The sequence below is a fragment of the Mustela nigripes genome, chromosome 13 (genome assembly GCF_022355385.1).
Source record: "Mustela nigripes isolate SB6536 chromosome 13, MUSNIG.SB6536, whole genome shotgun sequence".
NCBI lineage: Eukaryota > Metazoa > Chordata > Mammalia > Carnivora > Mustelidae > Mustela > Mustela nigripes.
Genome location: NC_081569.1, coordinates 13,497,601 through 13,520,764, shown reverse-complemented (window position 1 = coordinate 13,520,764; position 23,164 = coordinate 13,497,601). Strand labels below are relative to the sequence as shown.

Genomic DNA, 23,164 nt, shown 5'->3' with positions numbered 1-23,164 from the left:
TTTTTTTTTTTTTTTTTTTTTTTTTTTTTTTTTTTTTGCCATCTATCACTCACTCTTATTAGCATGCTGCTCTGTTTAGTCCAGGTTTTAGAAATCGATCACTCCTCATTTTAACACCTTGGGAGCAAGAGCTTTTTGTTGTTGTTGTTGTTAATGCATTTATGTTTTCATTATATTTGAAATACTGACTGGGAGGGGGCAGGTAGAGAGCAAGCGATAGGGGGAATTTTGAAGTCTAAAATATTTTTCTCCGAACTTGGGGTAGTTCCTTCCTCCGCCGCACCTTCGGTTCCTGCGCGGCTCCGGGCCCACCAGAGCCTCTCACGTCGCCTACCCAAGTCTGGCCACGGGTTTTGTATGAGCGGAGCGTTCTGCCTGTTCACCGAAGTAGAACTGGAATCTCTCCTTCCTCAGGTTTTTCTCACTCTCCGTGGCCAGCAGTGCCGCGTTTCTGGATTATGTTGTACACTTTTCCTTGAGAGATAGATGATCTGTTCTTTGATTAGACATCCTGACCTTTTACGGGTGTTGATCATTGATCTTGATCTGGGCTGGATAGAAAGCTCTTGACTCTGAAAAGTTACTCTGTTGCCAACACCACGAGGAAATTCAATTTCTGCCTGCGCCCGGCCTGGGACTCCTCCTCAATTAGGATTTCTCTTGTTATGATTTTACTTTTATTAAGCAAGCTGCAGCCTCTGTTTTTCCAGCCCTAGCTTTTAGTTACAGTAATCAATTTTTTTTTTTTCTTTTCTAGGGCGGCTGGCTATAATTGTTGGCTTGGATATTGAGATTTCATGGGATTAGACATAGTGTCTAACCCTTCTCATGAAGGGTCTTCTCCATACCTCGCAGACAGATGGGTAATAATAGCATACATTAATACCTCCACATTGGTTTATGTGTGTTTGACCACAGTGCAAGCATAATTATTTTTGCCCAGTAAAAGCTATTAGAGATCTATTTGGTAGGTTTTACGATCAATAGCTCCTGTGGTATTTGTGTAGCAGCCACAGAATAATCAATTGAAGGTCATATAAAGTAAATTACCATCCTCCTATAATGATTCTTTTTTCTAGATGAGAATTGGGTTTTATTATTTCATCAGGAGCCTCTCGGCGACGCATGCTCCGTCTGTCGGAGAAAGAGATAGAAAAGTTGCGAGCCTGTTTTGAACATATTATTAATATCCATTACTTGAATTTATGTTATTGGATTATTGAATTAGTGGATTCACACTGGAATTCCTTCAAAACCCTTTCTTATGGACTCAGTGACACAGTTAATAACAGTCGGGAGCAAACGGACGTCTTTGGCTGCATGGTGGAGTGAGTCACTTTGCAAAAGTCAATCTTTGTAGCTGTCTCTTTAAAGCAAATTTAGAGTTGGTTAAATGTGTTATATTGACAGTGTGACCGAGCTTCTCTCTTCAAACCCTTTTGGAGAGTGACTGGTGAACTAAGCAGGGGTTGGAGTCAGGGATGCTGCATACTAATGCACTGTCCACTGGTAGCTCAAGGTGAAACTGGGGGCGAGCTGGAGTTGGGGAGGGGCTCAGCACCTGCCTTGGGGACGCTAGTGGGACACCTCTCCTTCGCCCATGATGCCTAACCTGGATTTCATACTTGCAGCACAAGCCGGAGCGAGGGCTGTGTCCCTGTAAAAGATTGCAATTTACCAACCGGAGGCATGCAATCCCCCAACTGTCTTAAAGGGACCCATTTTCAGAGTTTAGCCCTTCTTTTTGTGGGTGCAATCAGTTGTGCACTGAAAACCTGCAGCCACAGTCGGATAACTGCAGGCACAACAGGCCACGAGAGACCTCTTCACTCCAAATTTTGTACCTGCCGCTAATTGCACTTACAGAGAATGGGAGTGTGGTAGGAGCTTTTTTAAAAATTTGGGCCAGTAAATTCTCCATGGAGGAAAGAGGCAAGGAGGGAGATGATTACTCACTTTCTTAAAGACAAAGGCAAATGGAGACATCCTTTTCCTCACACGTTCCATTGCGTCTGGGGAGCACGGTTTGGGAACCAAAGGCCAGGTACCACGAGTACCCTGATCGGGTGGGGACACTGCCCGGCAACCGGGAACCCTTCATCAACGCACGAGAAATAGTACATTGAAAAGTACGGTAGGAAAGATATTAGTGAGCTTGAGACCACAGCTTGGTGAGAAAGGAATGAAGAGTTTTAAAGTAAATGGCAAAAGGCATTCTCTTTCCTTTAAAAGCATGGTTATTATTGTTGTAACTTCTCATTTGCTTCGGGGGCAATTAAGATAATGCCTCTAGAGTGTAATCAAGTGGTAAATCACGGAGCATACATATTTAAACGTATGTATATAATATATGCTTATGTATTTATACGTAGAGAAATGCATCTATACAAATTATGTGTGTGCTTTATACACACAGTTACATACACATGCACAAATATATACCTATTATACATGTATATACATGTATACACACACACACACACACATATATATATATATACACACACATATACATTTTATTTACTTTTTTGTGAGCTTAAGGAAAAAACACTCTGGAGGTACCTGGCTGGCTCAGTCAATAGAGCATGCCACTCTTAATCTTGGAGTCGTGAGTTCAAGTCCCATGCTGGGCATGGATCCTAATTAAAAAAAAAAAAAAAAAACTTAGGAAGGAAGGGGAGTCTGTGGCATGAGTCATCCCCTAGCCCTTGTGGGTGGACCTCTGTTTACAGGGCCTCGTGGAGCTGTCACAGGGACCTCGTTCTATCATCTTTTGAGTAAATGTGATGAGAAGCAAACTGGGAGTTTAAAACCAAGAACTTGCTTCCTAGCTTTTGGAGATGACCGTAAATTAAGCACATATTCTAGATATTAGAAATCAAATGCAGAATGAGAGGGGTAATTTGAGATGCTGTTCTTGCAGAAGTAATTATGAAATATAATTATATTCAATAATACATTTAATAATCAAACAAAACAGGAGAAGTTTTGGTATTCCTTACAGGTCCCAGGAAATGGTTGAGGAATAGGAAGTGTAGGGGAATGAAAAAGTAAGGAAGTCCAAGATACCATGGTAGACTAGCCTTGGAATAAGACAATGAAGGGCCTTGGAAAAGAAAATTAAGGGCCAGGAATTGTCCTCTCCTCATTACAATTTAGTTATTGTCTCCATATCACAGCTTGGTTTTAAATAACATTTTGAAATCTGGATAGATTTTCCCATAGAATACTGCTAAAAGGAACGATTAGGTTCTTCTACAAGTTAACTTTAAAAATTGTCTCTGAATGGAAATATAAATGGAAAACTCAACAAAATAGTGGCATTTGTTTTCATCTAGCTATAGGGGCCTGACTCTAGTCTCCAGGGAAAATGCCTTCAAGAGATTCAGTGCCGCAGGAAATAAAAGCGAACCCTCAACCAACTTGTTAAGGAACACCCAACCTGCCACAGGTTGGGAACATTCGAGATTGTAGACATGCCTCTGCATTTTTCCCTTTCTTTTCATGATGCCTTAAAGCATGAAGCTTCCATCATCGCCCTTTGGAGAGACAAACTTTCAATTCCACATTTCAAAAAGGGACAGAGAACTTGGAGAGAGTTCAGACAAGAGGGACCGGAGGCAGGACCATTTTTCTTCAAAGGGAGAAGCAATAACTGAGGAATGGACTTAAATTAGGAACAATTTCAGGTATACCGGAAAACAGCCAAAGAACCATGGAAATTTAAAAAAATTTTTAAGGAACACCACGAGAAGTTACAAAGTCACAGTTCTGATAAGCAAGAGGAGCCCTATGCAAATGAGGCATTACATCAATAAAGAGCTGTGATTGAAACCGATTGATGATGATTATGGTGATAATCATTATGATTACTTCCTTACAAGTATTTTAACAACATCACATTCTCTAGCCTCTAGTACTTGCTTCGCCAAACCCCAACGTTGGATTAACTCAACCATCTGCCTTCCCCATATCTGTGCCAGTAGCTTCACTTGGCTAATATGGTCTGACCCTGGCTAACCTTGGTTCTACTTTAAAATAAAATCCTCAGCTTCACTTGTGCTCTGACCACTGCCTTGTAACTCCATCCTGTCACCCCACAATGTTGGATCTGTTGGACAACAACAACAAAAAATCCCACACCTCCCCTCTCTCCGGAAACTTCCTGTTTTAGCTGACCTTTCTACAGATGTCACCAGGACCATAAGTGCCATCAGCTGGGAATCTCTCATCTTTGACATGATTTTAAATATTAAGTCTTATCTCCAACTTCCCTGACTTACCTTTTTTCTTCAAAATTACAATTGATGATGGGTCCCTTCTGCTTTCAAAGAGCCAGCCTTTTATTAGGTTGTGAATCCTATCTCCTCATCCTTCTCAAGGGTTTTGTGGACTTTGATCCTGTAGCCAACATTCTTAATGGATCAGCTCACAAACTCAACTGTACAAACACCTGAACAAAAAAGCAAACATACAAATAAAACTCAAACCCTGTTTTTGGAGAAGGATGATAATTGATCTCCAGTGTCCATCATTCCATTCTCCCCTTGATTAAAGAACCCATGTATTTAGCTGAGTCCATCAACACCTACAAGAGAGAACTTTCTTTAGGTTCTCTTGCACCGAGGTGTGGCCATGGGATTGAGTTAGTAGATGTAGTACTTCAACGTCTTGGAAGCATCCTCAAAATGAGAGGACCCAAGCTTATCATGACTCCATCTTTTATATATCTATATCTATATCTATAGATATAGATATATAAAATTTATATATAAAATTTATTTATATACAGAGAGCCTGTGTGCATGAGCAGGGAGAGAGGCAGAGGAAAAAGTAGACTCCCCAATGAGCAGGGAACCTAATATAGGGCTCAATCCCAGGACTTGGGATCATGACCTGAGCTGAAGGCAGATGCTTCACTGACTGAGCCACCCAGGCAACCCCCCTCTCCTGTTTTTGTTGACATAACTGTAAGAGAGGAGAATCTGGGGTCCTGGTGTTTGGAAAGCCACCACAGCAGTCCAGAACTTCTTAATGCCTGACATAATGGGGGAGAAAAATAGATGTCTCTTAGGTTGTTGTAGGGTTTTCAATCATTTGGAGCCCAAACTAATCCTAATGGATAGGCTCGCATGCCCTCAATTTCTCATTTCCCTAAACATACTGCCACTCCCTCATCTTCCATCCAGGTCCAAGAATTTTGAGTCATACACACATACCCCCTCTATATCCTCACCCCCCACACACAGCCTCTATATCTCAACAGATTCCCATGTGTCTCCTATCATCATTCCTACAAGAAATTGCTTTAGTCAGACTCAGGGTCTCCATTTGGCCAATCCTCATTGTACCTGATGATGTCTACACTCTCTTTCTCAAGTTGCTTTCTTTCTTTCTTTTTTTTTTTTTTTAAAGATTTTATTTATTTATTTGACAGAGAGAGATCACAGGTAGACAGAGAGGCAGGCAGAGAGAGAGAGGGAAGCAGGCTCCCTGCTGAGCAGAGAGCCCGATGTGGGACTCGATCCCAGGACCCCGAGATCATGACCTGAGCGGAAGGCAGCAGCTTAACCCACTTAGCCACCCAGGCGCCCCTCAAGTTGCTTTCTTATAAGATTCTCATATATCACGTTCTTCTGTGTTTTCTTTGGCCTCACGGGTCCCTACCCCTTGGTCTCTTTTGCAAACCTGCATTCCATTGGCCTTCTCCAGCACCCCTCCTTTGGTTTCAGAGACATTTTAGCTCACTGAGTTCAAAATGGAACTCCTGATTCTCCTGCTTCCCAGACATGTTCCTACTTTTCTCTTCCTCGTCATAGTAAATCATCTTAGTAAATTCTCTAACTGGAATATGGAAGTCTGCTTTGATTCCTCTCTCTACCTCATTCTTCAAAACCCTAATTTCGAAGCAATTGTGGTGGAGTCTATCTCAAGCATCAACACCATATGCATCTATTTCTGTCCATCTTTCTGCCACTGTCATCCACAATATCATCATCTCTCTCTTGAGCTATGGAACAGCATTTGATCTCATTTTTCCCACCTTTGCTATTATCCTGTTTCAAACTCTGAAGTGAATTGATACCACACTGAGAAGAGAATCTCAGCTAGTTACCATGGATCATATGGCCCTATACGACATTCTTCCCTCCCACATGGGACTCCCCTCAGTTTCTCAGAAAAGCTGAAGTTTTCTCCCATTCCAGAAAGCTAATCCTCTCATTTATACTCTCTTCCCTCAAGAGCTCTTGTGCTTGGCTCTTTCTTACCCTTCTGATTTCTCCTTAAGTATTACTGCCTGAGCAAAATCTTCATCGGCCAGCTTATTTAAGGAGACACATACACAGGCACACTGATCTTTTACCACACTCCCCTCCTAAATTCCTTTAAAGCAATAATTTTTCTTTTTTAAGGAATAATTTCTGGAATGCATTGGCTCAATTAATTCTTAACATTTTTAAAAATGATTTTATTGAGGTATGAATTATATACCATGAAATTCACCTGTTTTAAGTGTACATTCAATGTTTTCTACTTTAAGGAAACCTAAAGAGTTGTACAGCCATTGCCTCAATTCAATTTCAGAACATTTCCTTCATGCCCTTTCAGAGTCACTCCTCATTCCCACCCCAGGCTCAACCAACCACTAATGCACTTTCTGTCTCTATAGACTTGTCTTTCGTAGGCATTTCATACAAATGGATACATTTAAAATGTGGTCTTTTGTATATGGTTTCCTCCATTGAGCATGATGTTTCAACATCCATCTTTCTGTGTTATCACACACACCAATCTTCCATTCCTTTTTATTGCCAAATAATGTTTCATTATGTGGCTATGCTATAGTTTGTTTTCCTCTTCACCACGTGTTAGTTATGTGAATCGTTACCACGTTGGATTATTACATATAATGTTTTAAAGTACTTACTATTTTTATTTTTATTTATTTTTTAAAGATTATTTATTTATTTATTTATTTAATAGACAGGGATCACAAATAGGCAGAGAGGCAGGCAGAGAGAGAGGAGAAAGCAGGCTCCCTGCAGAGGAGGGAGCTCCATCCCAGGATCCTGAGATCATGACCAGAGCCGAAGGCAGAGGCTTTAACTCCCTGAGCCACCCAGGTGCCCCTTCTCACTATTTTTAAATGGAACATTTAAAAACTTGTTAAATTTGTCTCCACCTAAGGCTACAAGACTGACATCAGTGACTGCCTGCTTTGTTATCAACCTCTGCCTCCTACCTAGCAAATTCCTGCCACACAGTAGGAGCTCACAATGTAGTCGTTAAATGAATGAATGATAAGTAACTCCATGTTGATATCCAAAACTCACTTAAGGATCACAGACCAGGGGCACCACGGTGGCTCAGTGGGTTAAGCGTCTGACTCTTGGTTTCAGCTCAGGTCATGATCTCAGGGTCCTGAGATTGAACCTGTGGCCGGCTCCAGTCTCAGCATGGATCTGCTTATCCCTCTCCCTCTGCTCCTCTCCTGCTCTCCCTCTCTCTTGAAATAGGTATGGAAAATCTTATAGGGGAAAAAAATAAATAAATAAATCACAGAGCCATTCAGATGTAGAAGATGGAAGAAGGGTGATACTCTAATTTTTGGATGACATCAGCTCTCGGTCACATAATCTCCCCAATCTGTCCTTTTTGTACTCATTCAGAAAACATTAGTCTGAGATGCACGGAGCCCGCATGCCCTTGGTTAGTTTGCCGTGTGCCCATCTCTGACTCTGGAGAGTCTTGGAGCTTTGCAAAAGTATGTAATGCTACCGTACAGTTAGCTGGAGTTCAGGAAAGGAATCTTAGGGGCTATCAGGACAGGTCTTCCATATAGTGAAATCAGACCAATGACTGGGAACCTGAATAGAAGATTCCAGAAGAGTTTTTAACTAGGAGGGTGTATGAAGGTACATGTAGCAGACAGGATCCAGCAAACTGTCTACCCTCAGAGCCACAACTAGGGAGACTTGACTCCCAGAAACAAGCAGAGTTCCCAGCAAACAAAATGGCTCTATCCCGCCCCACACAGAGCTGAAAACTAACCACTGTTGTAAAGATGCTCTGGTTCTGCTTCATTTAAACAAGGATATTCTAAACCTCCTGCAAGCAGTGCCCTGGGTGTCAACTTTGGGGAAAAACTGCAATCCCCATTGCTTCTTTATGAAACCATTAAATAAAATTAGAGAATCTGTGAACTTACTATCGGAAGCTACAAGTCCACGGAGAAAACTGTAGTGATTGTAGCCTCCTCCTCAGGGGAAAAAAAGATCCAAGGAGAAAAGAGGCTGAGGAAAGCACATGGAATACCTGGGGCCCTCCAGAAGCCAAAATTAGGCACATGAGGCCAATCTAGCAAAGGCCGGAAAAGGTCTAGGGTATCAACAGCCCAAAGGCTCAGAGAGGGAGGGCTGGGCAATTTCCCTCCCTTGTGGACAAACTCCGTTTGACTCAGTAATTTCAGCCAAACTCTAAGAAGAATGTGGCAAATAAGTAACCCTCCTCCAAACATTCTCTGTTTGTTGGAGGAAAACAAAACAAAGCAACCTCAAACAATGCAAATGGACTGGGTTTTGAAAGGGTAATTGGAAAAGCTTTTGATGAGTGGATCTTGTAAGAAGGTGTTGGCTGGGAACCTGCCTGTTTATACAGGGCAGGGACAGGAATGAAGAACAACACAGAAGCTTTTCCTCTAGATAAAGGTCCCAGCAGGATGAGTTTCCGTGGGTGGCAGAGTTCAGAGGCAACTAGAAGGATATGAAGTGTCCAGGGATGAGCCAGCTAGAAATTCCTGGGAAAATGGGAGGGACCACTCCGCATCTGTCACAGCAGGCCTCAGAAGAGGTGGAGGGAAGAATCCAGCTGAAGGAGAAACTAGAATTACTGGGACAAGGGGAGTTAGTTGTGGAGTAAAGAATTCTGTCTGTCCTGGAAACGAAGAGAGCTGATGGCAAGAAAGCTATGAGCCAACCCTAATGCTGTGACTAAATAAATGATGGGACCAGACTTGACAAATAAATTTGGAGTGTGCAGAAACCAAAGTGCCTTTTATTTTATTTTTTTTATTTTTTGATATATGTCTTCACAGTAGTTCGCAGAATAAGACTCAGAACGCATAACACATCCCTCAAAGTATGCCCACTGTCCGCCAGCTACCCTTGGATAGACCTTCCTCCGCATTTTCCAACTCCCCTGCCCCTCCAGTCCTTTCTGGTTTACTCTGAGAAAAAAAAGGAAATGTAAGAATTTGGATTTAAAATGTCCTATGGGTGGCTCAGTGGGTTAAGCCTCTGCCTTCAGCTCAGGTCATGATCCCAGGGTCCTGGGATTGAGCCCCACATCCGGCTCTCTGCTCAGCAGGAAGCCTGTTTCCTCCTCTCTCTCTGCCTGTCTCTCTGCCTACTTGTGATCTCTGTCTGTCAAATAAATAAATAAAATATTTTAAAAAAATAAAAATAAATAAAATAAAATGTGCTATGAAGTCATGGAACAAGATAAAAATGAACAGTACCATTGACAGACAACTTTTAGCAAAATTGAGAACAATTGTCACTAATTGGAAGGTTGGTCAGAAAAGGGAAATCAATCCATCACCCATACAATGCCATTGAGATGAATGTTAGTTGGAAGATCTTTCTTTGCACTTTCTTCCCCCCTCCAACTACCCCCCCCAGACCCACCGCCTCCCTTGAGAACCGTCATTTAGGTTCTCTAGTCATAGGATATGTAGCTACAGATTCTTTGAGGCTCTCAGAATTCAATTCCCCCCTTCTATCTCCCGCTGATGAATATTTAGCTTTTTAACATTGATAAGCATTCTCTACCTTCCAGAAAAAGACAAGGAGACATGGGTTTTGAGTGTGTGTAATGATGAGCATAAGGCGAGGAATGGCCAGAGTGACTTTTGTTGTGGGAAATGTGGTACATACAAGAGGAGTCCTTTGGGAAATGGCAGATTCTAGAGTTTTTCCTCTGTGTTTGATAAGCCACACACAAGCAGTGGGATTAGGATCAGATCTAATTTTTGCCTAGCAGGGTCACTGGTATTAAACACTGGGAATTAGAGCAGGTGGCATGGAACAGGCAACAGCTGAACCTCTTAGAAGAGATTTTCAGTGAGCACCCAAGTGGACTGTGAGTGGTATTCAGAGGGCCCCACTTAACGCGCTCTGGGTGGAGGGCACTTTAGCTAAACACTGGTACGGAGAGGACGTGGCCCCAACAATAACTTGAAGGACCAAGACAATTTTACTGCTGAAGCAATAAATAAATAGCATGTAGTCTATTGCCAGAACCAGGAAAAAAAAAAATCTGAGAAAAAATTTGATTTGATTGGTAAAATGCAAGAGGACCGATGGAAAATCCCCTCTTCTCCGGAGTGTGTCTCCTTTAGTCTCATCCTGGTACCACACTAAAATCCTTTTGATACCAGCTATGGAGGACTTTTCCCCACCCCAAGTGATTCTCTGTGGCACCTGTTATGTGTCCTCCAACGTGCCTCAGTTCCAACCCTATATACCTGGAGATTGTGTCAGATCCCATAGGCCAAGGCCTCCGTCCCATGAGACCGACCTCATCCCCCACTCCAGATGCCATTTGAGAATCCAGATTGTCACCTCGGCTTCCCACCAACCAGCTATGAATCAGAGGCCCCCATGAACCTCTTCTTGGGTTCAACTCATTGGCTAGAGTGGTTCACAAAACTCAGGAAAGCAGCTGACTTACTGTTTACCTGTTTATTATGAAAAGATATGGCAGCCATCCTCATGGACTTCCAGCACACTGGAAGGGGGATAACAAAGACCGAGTGGGCATCTCTACACTTGCCATGACTGGGATGATTACATATGAATTTTCCTGTAGCAGACTGAATAATAGCCGCCCCCCCCAAAGATGTCCATGTCCTAAAATCTATGAACTTTTATTACAAGGCTAAATGTAACCTTGCAATTGTGATTAAGGTTTTTATTTTGTTTTGTTGTTTTTGTCTTTGTTTTTAATGTTTAAAGTGTTTGAGACAAGGAGATGATCCTGGATATCTGATGTAATCACAAGTGTCCTTTTAAGAGGGAGGCAGGGAGGTCAAGCTCAGAGATAGGGATGAGGTTTTGGTGATGTGGGGGGGTTATGAGTTAATGAAAGGAGGTGGTTTCTAGAAGCTGTAGAAAGCGAGAAAACAGATATCCCCCCTAGAGCTTCTAGAAGCAACATAGCTCAGTCCGTCGGTTTCAGACTTCTGGCTTCCAAAACTATAAGACGATAAATGTGTTGTTTTAAGCCACTAAATTTGTTACAGCAGCAATAGAAAACTAGTACATAACTTAAGGAAGGTTCCTGGAAACAATAACATGCATTTTGGCATCTGTGGAGACGGAGACTATGTGAGAGAAATTAAGCTAAGTTACAAAGAAATTTTCAATTCTGAGTCCTGCAGAGTATCATAACTGCGATGTATCATACTAGTGACACAAAATAAACTAAGAATATAACTGTTTTTGCTAGAGCAAGAATGGATAGTAACAATGGGCAGAAATCATACTGAGGGAAAAAAAAAAACCCACAAAAACTCCACTGCTGATATCAAGACACTTGATCTTGACACTGAAGTAAATACTCAAGGGAAAATAAAAATGTAGAAGATATTGATAGTAAAACAGAAATTCGTAAGAGCTTTGGGTGGAAGAAGACAAAACAACTGGAACAGAAACAGTATTCAAAGACAGAATTAAAGAAAACTTCACTGCATTATAAAAACTAAAATAGGCACCGCAAATAGTTTCATAGCAGAATAAACAACTAAAACAGGCTGACCTCAGACTTTTCTGCTGAAAGCGCTAAAGATATATGAACTTTAGACTGTGACTCACTGTACTGTCACTAGCCACTATTTCTCTGCTATGGGAAGGATTCATAAGAACATTTTCAAATAAGATGAAAATTGATCATCCATGTACCATGATTTTTTAAAACAAATTCACACTTAGTGGCCCACAGAGTGATGAATCAAAATGATAAAATCAGGAATGAGAATTCCATCACACCATACAGCCCCATCTTCACTTTTGCAAATTGTATTCTGATTTTAGAAATACAAATTAGGAAGCCAGTTTAGAGGATGATTATGTGTTCGAGAAGTGTATCCTGCCCCTAGAGGCAAGTATGATCCTGTGTTGCCTGCCTTCAGCTAGTCCTGTTGAAGACTCCTTCCTGGAACTGAGGAATGATGTTGTGTGGTATAACTCGGTTGCTTGTATTTGATTGTGACTTCAGACGGTAACTAGTGACCTTCAGCCCTCATTACAGATGACCCCACTCTTACATTTGGAGAATGTGGCGCTGAATCATGAGCTACCCCCTCCAAGTTACCTTTGCTTCCTTGAGCCAGAGATACACAGAGCAGCACAAATGATTATCAGTTCATTCTCAAGGCCATTGCCAAATGAATTTTTGGCATCACCAAAACTCATTATCGAATGACCTGTGTCACGGATTTTTCTTTTCAACTGAGCAAAGTATCATAATAATCCCAAGAGTAGCAGGTAGTATCTTTTGCGATGTTTCATCTTTCCGGGTATTTAATTATTAAAAACTACTATCATTTGTGCTTTTTTAATATAAATTTCTTTGTGTGTATACCCACATAAAGGAAACATACAATGCAGAAAATCCATTTCATTTTTGATGGCATTATATTTTGTTTTTCTTTTTCTTTTCAGCTTATGAATTTCCTTCCCCTCTTCCCTCTCTGCTCACATCAGCCTACTTCTCCACAGGGAAATAATATGAATTACCCAGTAATAATCTTTCCATATGTCTTCAAGCACATACATTCTTATACAAATATAATCCTATGATCCTCAATCAGTAGATATAAAGGGTTGTATGTGTGTGCACGTACACGTGCCTGTGTGTGATTACTTGTTTTTCCAAAATGAGCTGTACTTCCTATATAAGGATTTTCCTCCTCGGAATTTTTCATGGAATTCTATCTGAGTCACCTGATACGGTTCTATTTCTTTTTCTTTTTAGGGACTACATCATAGCCTATGCAATGGGGGGATTGAGCTTGACTCTTTTTTGTTTCTTTTCTTTTTTTCCCCTTCTTTTATCTTCTTTCTTTTCCTTCCTTTCTTCCTCCCTCCCCTCCTTCCCTCCTTCTTTCTTCCTTCTTTCCTTCCTCCTTTCTTTTCTTTCTTCTAGCTATGAAGAGTACTAGAGCCAACATCCTTCTATATTTCCCACATACTGCCTGAAAAAGGATAGCTTTTATTTTGGGGGCTGGATTCCTGAGAGTAGAAATCCAGAATGGGAAGATAAAGGCACTCTTAACTTAAGATAGGCAATCAGACTGCTTTCCTAGAATGCAAAAAGTCTTGATGTTTTTACAAACTATGTATGAATTGTATTCTTTGACACACATTCCTCCCATCAATAGATGATACATTTTGTCAGCTTGATGAATATCTAATGATACTATGATACTAATGATACTAAGTAACAATGACTATCTTGTTACTTTCATTTTCTTGCCGCCAAGCAATTCTGACCATCTTTGTCTTTCTCAGGGCCCTGTGGATTGGCTCCTCCCCCACCTTCTCACAGCTCATGCTCATTCTTCTGGCGGACTGTTTGTCTGCATCTTGACAGGTGGTAAGAGCTGTTGGTATGTATTCGTTATTAACTCTTTCACTCTTTCACCTTTGTAATAAAAAGGAGGTTTATTTTAGGGAAAAAAAAGGCAGAAGATAAAAGGATCTGAAATTCATTCAGAGATGAAAATGCTTAAAACATTCTCTCTTGGAAAGATTTGCATTTTAATTGGTATCAAGCCTGAAAAGAAAGAAGATCCTAGAGATACTTCTAATCATCAGGGAAAGGGTATAAATCAAACCTCTCTGGTGCTTGATTCACACTTCTCCTGTAGATATTGAATCTGTACACCCTACAGTATCTGGATACAGGAAGATGCTGAAAAGCTGAGGATCTGTTATGTTCAGAACGTATAAGGAGAAGGGGCAGGAACAAAATGCCAATGGGAGCAGTTCACAAAGACTTAAGTTTTCAGGTTCCAGGTGACAGGAGTGGACCTTTTGTATTTTGTTGTTGTTGTTGTTGTTGTTGGTTTGGTTTGGTTTTTTACTCTGATTTCTTTATATTGTGGGAAAATACATATAGAATAATATTTTTAAGTGTACAATTCTGTTCAGTGGTATGAAATATAATCTTATGGTTATACAAGCATCACCACCATCAGTTTCCAGAACTTTTTCATCATTCCAAACTGAAACTTTGTGCCCATTAAATAAAGGCTCCCCATTTTCTCCTCACTAGCCCCTGACTGCCACCATCCTACTTCCAGTCTCTGTCAATTTTACTATTCTCAGTACTTTACAGGAGTAAATCATGTTATTTGTCTTCTTATGACTGGCTTATTTCACTCAGAATGATGACCTCAAAGTTCTTCCATGTTATAGCATATGGCAAAACTTCCTTCCTTTTATGGCAGAATAATATTTCATTGTATGCATACACCACATTTTCTGTATCCATTCATCCACCGGTGGACACTTGGGTGTTCACTTTTTAGCTATTGTCATCAAGGCTACCGTGAACATGGGTTTACAAACATGTTCTCAAGACCTTGTTCTTGTTTTCTTTATTTTTAGTACCTATCCAGAAGCAGAATAGTTGGATCATATGGCAATTCCACTTTTCATCTTTGAAGAACTGCCATATTGCATTGCACAGTGGCTAAGCCATTTTACCTTCCTACTAACAGTGTCTAAGGTCTTGAGTTCTCTAAATCCTCATTGACACCTTTTTTTTTTTCTTTAGTAGCCATCTCAATGGATGGAAGTAATATCATACATAATTTTGGGTTGTATTTCTCTGAGGATGAGATATGGTGAACATCTTTTTATGTACTTATTGGCTATTTGGGTATCATCTTTGGAAGGACCTTTGTTTTGAGTTCGGCATGGGCTTGATCCCACAAAGGAAGCTGATACTCAGTTCTAGGTTCAAATTCCCAGAGCATCCAGACCATCTGGAATAAGAGTCCTGAAGTTTGCCTGCATGATTTAGAAGCGACAGAGGTAACCCTGAGATAGTGCAGGCCCCTCCCACTAACTCACCCAGTGAGAAAGGACAATGACAGCAACCGTGGTCCCTGGACAGATCCTCTCCATTTCCCCATCATGTGGCCAAAGATCGCTGTTGTGGGAACCACTGTGGGCTCTACCATTTACTGCTTCTGTAAACTTGGGCAACTTCCATGCAGTACTTATCTTATAAAATGGGCCTTGACTTGCTTTTCTGTAAAGTCAGGAAAATACCTCCAGGAGCTCTTTGTCAGATCAAGCGTTGAATGTAAATGAAGTTGCTTTAAAATGTATTGAAAACATTATAGGAATGTCACTGCTTTGGCAACTTTTTTTTTTTTTAAGACCATTTATTTATTTTTGAGAGAGAGAGAGAGCATGAGAAGGGGTAGAGGGAAAAGCAGACTCCCTGCTGAGCAAGGAGCCTGATGCAGGACTCAATGCCAGGACCCTGGGATCATGATCTGAGCCAAAGGCAGACGTTTAACCGACTGAACCACCCAGGTGACCTGCTCTGACAACTCATCAGAGGTCTAATTTCATTCTTTGAGCTGATGAACCCCAAAGAGTGATCATTAAACCCCATTTTTTGAGTGAGAATAAGAGGAGGTTTAAGTATGGTTACTTACATATGTGTATATATTATTCAAACCTCCTCTGCAATAAAGATGTTTTTGGGAGAGACTTAGCCAAGGTAGGACCTCTGATTCAAAGGTATGATTCCTAAGATAAAGTGTTAAGCAGTGGAAGCCACTCCCTCTTTTCCCCAGCCAAAATTTCAAAAAGCACAGATGAGTTACCTGCCAGTGGATGGGGGGCTGTGTGCATGATGAGCGGACTTTTCCACCTGACCTGAGGACTGAGGTCCTGGGGAGTGGTGGGGAGCAGCAGGCAGAGCCCATGCCTGACCTGCTAAGTATGGACCACATTATTCCCCCTGCCTCCTCCTCATGGCAACCAGGTGCTTTTTGAACTCAGAAACATTATTTCTGCCATTTACATCATATCAAAAAAATTGGAAAATATAAGTAATAAAAGTGAAATCTGCTGGTTGGCAAAGCGGGTTATGAATCACGACCGTTCTCTGAGGAATTGGAGCCAAGAGGATATTTTGGTTTAAACAAGTAATGTAATTCAGGACAAAATGGCTTCCAGATTTGAACTTGAAAAAAAAAAAAAAAGAGTTGTGGCTTACCATGTCAACTTGGCCGACACGGATAAGGCGATCCCCACTCGTCGGATGAAATAAAATTTCTAGGAAAAATCAAAATCAGTTTGGATATTTTATCTCTGGAGGGCATGGGAAGAAAAGAGACAAAATCAGGATCATTACGATGTTGTAAGCTGTTAGTCATCAAAAAAATCTTTCTCTATGTTCTATAAATTCTATTCCAGCTGCATAAACTACACTAGACCCAAGGACAGCCTCCATGAAGGCGGGGAGGGGAGGGGGGAGAGAAACACAACCACATAATAGAACTGGGGACCACTTTCATGGCAACGTGGCCATAAACCAGTGTGTTGGAATTTCATCAATATGACATCATTCCCGATGTGACATCGGAGAGCCCACCCTCCATTTCCTCTCCATCTCTGCCTCACACTCGCCTCCTTTCCTCTTAAAGAGATGATGAAGCTGCCCGTGCAGCACAGAAGGATAATAAAAACCTGTATCCCTTAAGCTGAATTCAGCCCATTGAACTGCACAAACAGCAATAACCAAAACAAAGCTAGCAGGAAACGTTTGCACACAGCATCTGTTATGATCACATAACCACGAGACAGCTGTTTAATCCCAACTGTTAACATAAGATCATTTGTGTGTTTGAAGAGCAATCCCATTTGGATTTCCCCCTTTATTTATTTATTTTCTAGCTTTTCCGAGAGGCTTTCTCAGCTGTAGGATGCAATTGGTGTTTGCTGGCTTTTTAGACTTTCACGCTGAGCTTCCGAACTGAGAGGGTGGTGTGGTTTTCTAACTATCTAAATGCTCAGAGGGGAGAGAGGACGGCTGTGTGGTCTCCTAGCTGGGAGCAGGGCACGGCCCTTTCTCGGCCTTTGGGACCTGCTTTTTGCTCCCCAGAACATTCATAAACCATGCTGGTCAGATTATGGGAAAAGGCCCTCACATGAAACACGTCTGGTGGTCTCTGCCAAATTCTGGTTGAGATTTTGAGTTTTCTCAGCACCACCCAGGATTGGAACCAGTCCCTGTAAAGTTCAGTTCCAAAACCTAAAAACAAAGTCATTAGGCTCCCAGTTGCTCTGAAGGGGTCAATGAGGGATGTCCGCAGTTTGGGTGGCCTGTCTCAGTGCCCACTTTGGAAGCCTGAGCAGGACACCTAGACGGTTTACAAGGGTGAGTGTTAAGATCATACTCTTCCCTTTATTTTGTTCTGTTTATATCCTACCTCCATGCCTGCAGGATCCCCAAGTGCTCAGGAGAGAATGTGCATGCCTCACTGTTGACATGGAGCCCTTGTGTCACAAAAGTGGTAGATGTCTGTGCCACCCCCTACCTGCCCGCAGCTGACCACGTGCTCCTGGGGTGCGGGGAGGGGCCGTGCCAATGCAGATGGGCATTACCTGGAACTCCCCGAAATTAGCATTACCTCAATAGTTCTTCACCTCCTTTAACCATTTCATCCCAGAGAATCCTCCATGTTGACCCCAACACGATAATAAGGTGCATAATATGCAGTTTATCTTGTTGGGAAAGTGAAAACCCCAAGTCCTTCTAAATGTCACAGAAAGGTCTTAAACCTGATTTTCAGAACAAGTCTATTTCTCGGTCATATGAATCCTGGGAATGTAGGGACTTTTCACTCCTTCTTTCTTTCCTTCCTTCCCACCCTCCCTCCTTCCTTCCTTCTTTCCTTCCTTTGCCCGATTTTTTTTTTAAATTTTAAAGATTTTATTTATTTATTTGAGAGAGAGAGTGAGCATGACCAGGGAGAAGGTCAGAGGGAGAAGCAGACTCCCCGCAGAGCTGAGAGCCTGATGAGGGACTCGATCCCGGGACTCCAGGATCATGACCTGAGCCGAAGGCAGTGGCTTAACCCATTGAGCCACCCAGACAACCCCACCTGATGTTTAATTTAATTTAATTTTCAGTTTTTTCGAGACAAAACTGACAAAAATTGCAGATATTTCAGGTATTAAACTTGATACATGAATACTTGGTGAAACGATCACGACTATCAAACTAACCTTTTCAGTTTTAACTTGTGAAAAATATCAGTTATTTACATGTAACTTGCATCTTTCAGAAATGATAACGACCACGACAACTTCTTTTTCATTTTTTTTGAAGATTTTATTTATTTATTTGATAGAGGGAGAGATCACAAGTAGGCAGACAGGCAAGCAGAGAAAGAGGGGGAACCAGGCTCCCCGCTGAGCAGAGTCCGATGCGGGACTTGATCCCAGGACCCTGAGATCATGACCTGAGCCGAAGGCAGAGGCTTAACCCACTGAGCCACCCAGGTGCCCCATGACCACGACAATTTTCGGACGACCTCTGAATTTCTCCTGAATAAAATAGCCTCTCTTCTCTCTTTGGTCCTCATTACTGCTTTCCTTTCCATCCCCGGCCCCTCAAAGAAGTTAGAAGAGACCAGGTGTCATTTTTTCTGAAGTTTAGTAAGAAAAAGAAAAGGCATCAGTTATGGCAGCCGTCAAAAGATATTGACTATCAATGTTGGAAAAAAATTAAATATTTAGGTCAGTCTGTGGTGTGATTTATTATCATACTTAGATGAAATGTTTTTGCTTTTAACTTGATGTTCTTTATCACACACAGAAAAGTTTGTTTCCCCCTCCGGGCAGTGGGGGGGATGCTGTGGCATGCACAGATTGAGAACATCCATCTTAATGTTCCACTTCCCCTACATGGGACAAAATCACTGACATCTTTAATGGGACAAAATCCTTTATCGACTGATTCATTTCCATGTTTTGTTTCTGCAGCTAGACGGGATATCCTGTAAGGTGGTGAAAGGGAGGGAAATTTAGTACTATCCGTTTCTGATTTGCCATTTATTATGATTGTTTTTTTTCTTCTCTTGAGATGATATTATATTCATCAACTGATTTTCGTATATAACACTTATTTTTGGTGATTTTTTTTCTACCTTCCCTTCTCATTCTACCCTAATTAATAAATGGCTCTTGACAGGAATTTGAAGAGAGTTTATCTTTACTATATAAAAAAATCATATCATTTAATACTTGCTCTTTTTCTTAAAAATAGATAATGATCCAGTTATTATGTACCCTAAGTTTCTGAATAAAGGCTCTGGCTTATTTTATGTGAGTCAGTTAAATATAAGACCAGTTGAGGATATGGTTGGGATTGATTTTAGAAGAAGAGGAACTGCCCAAGTGGAAAGAAAAATCCCACTGTCTAAGCCAACATACAAAAGTTATAAGTATCTCTCAGATTCTCATTAGTCAGCTAAAACCAGGAAATAAATATCCTACTGTTTTGTGATCACCTCCAGTTACTGCTGTAACAGGAAACACAAGTGAGAGAGAGATGATGTGAGGAAACCTGGAGTCCCAGTTGGACAATGACTGACTCACATACCATCCACACCACACCAGGACACCCACCTCCCGTGAAAAGAACCAGGTAAATCTACTGTCCCCCCCAGTAATGTTTGAAACCAGCCACATTTCTTTCTGAAACTAGCATTCAAAATTTTAGAAAAGTACTTGTCTAGATTATTAGCCTCTGTTGCATTTCAAGGCAGCATATGTCTTCGAACAAAGCTTATGGATTTTCCCATTCAGCGTGTACTTTCGTGTTCTACAAAACATAAGACAGATCTTGGCAAGGAACCATTCCTCAGGAAATCATGATTTTACACACGGACATCTTTGAAATAAGGACAGGTAGAAAGTTAAATGGTGTGATATCGTGGGTGAGGACTGAGAAATGAACCAATTCTGAACTGACCAGAGACTTTGTTTTGCAAGGTAGATCTTCCCTACACTTGCATGGTCTTCCCTTTGGTATGATAGGATCCAAGAGTGGCAGACCATTCTCAAGGTGGCCATCTTGAATGTAAGAGACAACCAAACCCTGAGCCAACCGATGATGGAGTTGCGGTTTAGGAATATGGACAGTGTGCTGGTGGGAAGGTTTAAGCTGACAGCTTTGCACTGCCTCCATTCAGCAATCTGATCCTTCCCTCACTGACCCAAGCCCTCATCTCTCTTCCTCACAAGTGTACACTTACTGTGTCCACTACATCTCCTTCCTACCTATCCATCCTTTTATTGTTTTTTGTTTTGTTTTGTTTTGTTTTTTTCCCTAGCATGCGTCCTGTGCCTGTGTGCCTATGCCATTCTGGGTCCCAGCTTTGCTTTTTTCTGATCTACATTTCTCTTCAAGATGAGACCAGAGTCCACAGGTAGTTCTTGTCTACCTATTATCTATTCCTCTGATTTGTTCGTGTTATATCAATTTTCTTCATGATTCTTCATAGTAAGCTCTACCTGATAACTTATTCAACTTATTCAGCATTCTTTAATATAAGACACAGAGGATAAGCTTAAAAGCACTCCTAAAATTTACATTCCTTTTTTTTTTTTCATGATTTTATTTACTTATTTGTCCGAGACAGAGAGCAAGAGAGCGACAGAGAGTGAGAGCACAAGCAAGGGGAGCGGCAGTCAGAGGGAGAAACAGACTCCCCACTGAACAAGGAGCCCAATGTGGGACTCTATCCCAGGACCCTGAGAACATGACCTGACCTGAAGGCAGAACCTTAACCGACTAAGTCACCCAGGTTCTCCTAAAATTTACTTTCCATACATCTTTTTAAAAGTTTATATTTCGGGTAAGTCTTAAAAAACAATATTTGCAATCTGATCTACATTGTTGGAATATAACCCCCTCTTTACTCCCTCCTCAGACCATCTCCTTGTCAACCTCCCAACGATATGCACATGCTGTGGAGGCAAATGGAAATTCTATCCAAGACTGGCTCACCCACATTTGTTGTTATAAATCTGATAGTATATAACTCAGTGCAATGTGGAGGGTACATTTCATTTTACTTGTTACAAATATTCCAGGGAAGATTTTATACCTAGAAATATGTGTTTTGAATTTGTTAAATCGGTTGGTTGTTTTTTGATTTTCTTTTCTTTTTCTTTCTTGCTTTTTTTTTTTTTAACTAAATTGATAGAATTGATTGGTAATTTGGGTATTGAAAACAGGAAGATTCTTTTGACAATTGAATCAAAGTATGTTTAATATTTTTAAAGGCTTTTCATTGAGCAAAAAAAAAAAATACTTTGAGAAAAATGGTCTGATTAAGCATTTTATACAATCAGAAAAGAAAACTTATGCCAGCCAATTCCTGATACCTCATTCCGTCAACCAACTGAAGTGGTAAATTGAGGCAATTATCCCAAACACCTTTCCTTAATTATAGGGATTGTCTAGGTAAGCAAGTTCTGGGCCTAAATTTTTGCAATAATTATCTTAATTTGCACTTTGTTTTGCATGTGAAGACACAGCCTTAGCATCATGGTCACTTATAATTTTGTATCCGAACTATGTAGCTAAACACACTTGAAAACAGAAATTCATCCAAAAGATATTTTAATATCAGTGTTAACTTGATTTTTTTAATCTTACATTCTTTTATTGCATTCTCCAAATTTCTCATAATGGGCTTATATTACATTTATAATTTGAAACAAATGAGCATATCAAAAATTATATTGAAATAAAATACCTTGAATTAGTTTACAGAGTTTCTCAGTGTGTGGTCTGGGATGGGAAATTGTTGCAACCATCTTTGGAAAATACAATCTGTCACAGAGCCCTTCTGGTAACATGCGGTACCTGACCATTTCCTCTCTTTAAAAACCACATGCTGAATATTAGGAGCCTTTTTAGTTCAATATACTCAAAGATCTCATTCAAAAGTGTAGGGTTGATTTCTGTGAACAGGATGTTCACTTAAAGCGAGCTCTCTTCCCTGGTCTCTCCCGAGGGACTTATTCTCTCCACCTTGGCCAACCCCTCATGTCTTTAATGAAACAAGAAAAACAAAAGCAAGAAGAATAGTTACTTCAAATTATTGCAATTAAGTCAGCATTGTCTAGCTCTGTGTTGACTCTGTTTACTTATATTATTTCAAATTCAAAATTAAATATGAATAATAAAGACCATGATCCTCAGTTGTCCAGTAAGGCTTAATCAGAGTATCTTGTGCCCAAGGTCACATAACAAAAAAAAAAAAGAAAAAGAAAAAGAAAAAGCACACATGGAATTTGAATCTAGATCTGTCTGAATCCCCAACCTACCCATTCCCTATTTATATCACACAAAATCTATGATGCCATTGGAACTGTGACCAAAAAGATCCCGACCGGAACCAAGAATTTTCTGCATTCTCTCAAACCAATAGGACACATTCTCTTCAGTTCAATAAAGTCAACCTGGACCTTACTATTTCAAGACCAACAACAAAACCTTGCGATAGGATCAGATCCATGAAAAATATAAGCACTTAAAGAATTCTTCTTTTCCAAAACTCAGTTTGAGGTGGAACTTATATTATACTTTACTGTTGAGGGAAGGGGACAGAAGCTTAATTACTTATTTCTGACCAGAGATTTTGCATATAATTTTTTTCATATACTTTATTTTTTTTTCTATATATTTCTCACACAAAACCTGTGAGGTCAGTCACTACCTCAGAGATAAGGATCAGACAGGTTAAGTAACTTACCCAAGGTCACAAAGTAGGAAACGACAGGCTGGGATTCCAATCTAAGTCCTTTCGACTCCATAATCCATGCCTTTATTCTCTGTAGCATAAAGTTTCTCAATGTGGCATTACTGGTATTTTGATCTGGGTGATTCTTTGTTGCATGGGTGCCTGTGGAAGGGGTGGGGGACTGCCTGAGGACTGATGGGTATTTAGCAGCACCCTTGGATTCTTCACACCAGATGCCTTAGCACCAAGTCACCAAAACATGACAACTGAAAATAACTAAAAATGTCTCCAGACATTGCCAAATGCCCCTTGGGG

The 23,164-nt window shown here is 40.8% G+C and overlaps 1 long non-coding RNA gene across 1 annotated transcript; it reads left to right on the top strand.

The window, feature by feature from the left end:
- The first annotated feature begins 13,578 nt into the window (after positions 1-13,578).
- LOC132029096 (uncharacterized) lies at positions 13,579-20,518 on the top strand. Its single transcript, XR_009407705.1, has 3 exons — positions 13,579-13,669; positions 19,610-19,740; positions 20,429-20,518. It is a non-coding gene; the product is annotated as an uncharacterized LOC132029096 (long non-coding RNA).
- The last annotated feature ends 2,646 nt before the right edge of the window (positions 20,519-23,164 follow it).